Below are 1,958 nucleotides of genomic sequence, written 5' to 3'. Positions count from 1 at the left end.
TATTTTATAACTAATATCTGGTTTTAAACTTGATATGAAAATATTATGATATAACTTGATAAGATTTTAAAGTAGTATTTTATTAATGATTGATAATTAAAAAATAAAACAAGGATAAATACATTTTTTGAATTTTATATCTTAGATTTAAGATGAATAAATATATTAAGTTAATTAATTTAAAATGTTAAAATTTAATTTATAAAAATAATATTTTAAAATAAAAGTGTTATAATAACACAGGTGTAACTTTTACTAAGTATTACATCGCTCAATAACTTTATATTAAATGTGAATTTTATAAATTCAACCGTTAGATTGAAATTTTTTTACTCTTAGATCATATATACAAAATTTTACATGAATTTAAGATGATTTGATACTTCATTCTTGTAAAATAAAATTGACGTAACATATACATTTCAAAATATATTAAAATATGAGCACTTTGATTAATTACCTTCAAGTTGTTCAATTTTAACAAAACTTGAAATAAACATATAAAGTGATATGAACTTTCAATTTAACGGTTGAATTTACAAAATTCACATTTAATATAAAGTTATTGAACAATATAATAGTTAGTAAAAGTTATATCAGTGTTATTATAACCCTTCTCATTTTAAAATATAAAAATTATTATTTAAAATTTTAAATTTATAATAGATAATTTAAATTGTATCATTATATTAATTTTAAATAGAAATAAGTTGATTGTTAATTATAAAAGTAAGTATATATAAATAAATATTAATTAAATATAATATAATAATTATTATTAGTAATATAATTATTAAATATATTATTATATTTTTATAACGGTTCGGACACACCGAAATGAGAGGGATCCAAAGATAGTATAAGTATGAGATTGTATATTTGAGGATGACTTAAATGAATTAATTTGTACTACCTATACTGACAATATGCATATGCCTTTCTGTAGCTTATCTCATAAGAACTCCACAGTTAAGTGTCCTTGACTTGGAGTAATATAGGGATGGGTGACCTTCTGGGAAGTTTCCCAAAAATTGTGTAATTAAGGACAAAACATGTTGAAAAGTGAAGTATTGTGAAATAGAATCCTTGAGAGGCCAAATATGAGTATTTTGTAGTGACCAAATTTGCAACGTCTATAAAATTTAATAAAATAAAAAATAAATATTTAGCGACCGATTTAGCGACCGATTTATTCGGTCACTATTTGGTCCCTATACATTTCAGCGACCAAAATCATTACAATCATTTTGCGACCGAAATTTTCGGTCGCTAAACAGCGACCAAAATTTTTGGTCGCTAAACCAAAATTTTCGGTTGCTAAATAGCGACCAAAAATTTTTGGTCGCTATATAGCTTTGCGACTAGGGTTTTTGCGACTACTTAAATTCGGTCGCTAATTCGGTCGCTAAGGAAAATAGAGACCGATTTTAGCAATTTAGCGACCGATTTTGGTGGTCGCTAAATCTAATTTTTTTTGTAGTGGGTTGGGGCATTTGGTGGCCATGCCCTTAAACTGTACTTCATATTTGTAGCATCATCTTGGGTAGGAGAGTGGGAATAAAGATAGTAAGGTTTTGTGTGTAATTTGATTGGCAACCTTATGGTATATCTGGTTAACAAGGAATGCAACTGTATCCAAAGGAAGGTCATTCTATGTGGAGTCAATTTGGCAAGAAGCCTTGTAAAAATCTTAGTCATATATAGGTTCAAGGTCAATGCAAAAATTCAGTTTTCTCTTTCTTTGAGTGGATTACGCAATCAAATTATTATATCAAAAGTCTGGTAAGGAGAAGGAGAACTTAATCTCTAATGGCTCATTTGTTTGTAAAGTTTGGGGGTGGGGTTCTTTTTCTATATTACTCATTATGCGTTAGTCTTGTATTATAAGTGTTCTGACTTATACTAATAGTATTGTAAGCTCTTTTGATCACGTCTTGTGATTAAAAGAATCTCTACTT

This window comes from Cajanus cajan, chromosome 5 (assembly GCF_000230855.2).
Source record: "Cajanus cajan strain Asha chromosome 5, NIPB_CcT2T_4, whole genome shotgun sequence".
Classification (NCBI taxonomy): domain Eukaryota; kingdom Viridiplantae; phylum Streptophyta; class Magnoliopsida; order Fabales; family Fabaceae; genus Cajanus; species Cajanus cajan.
This window is presented reverse-complemented; position numbering follows the sequence as displayed.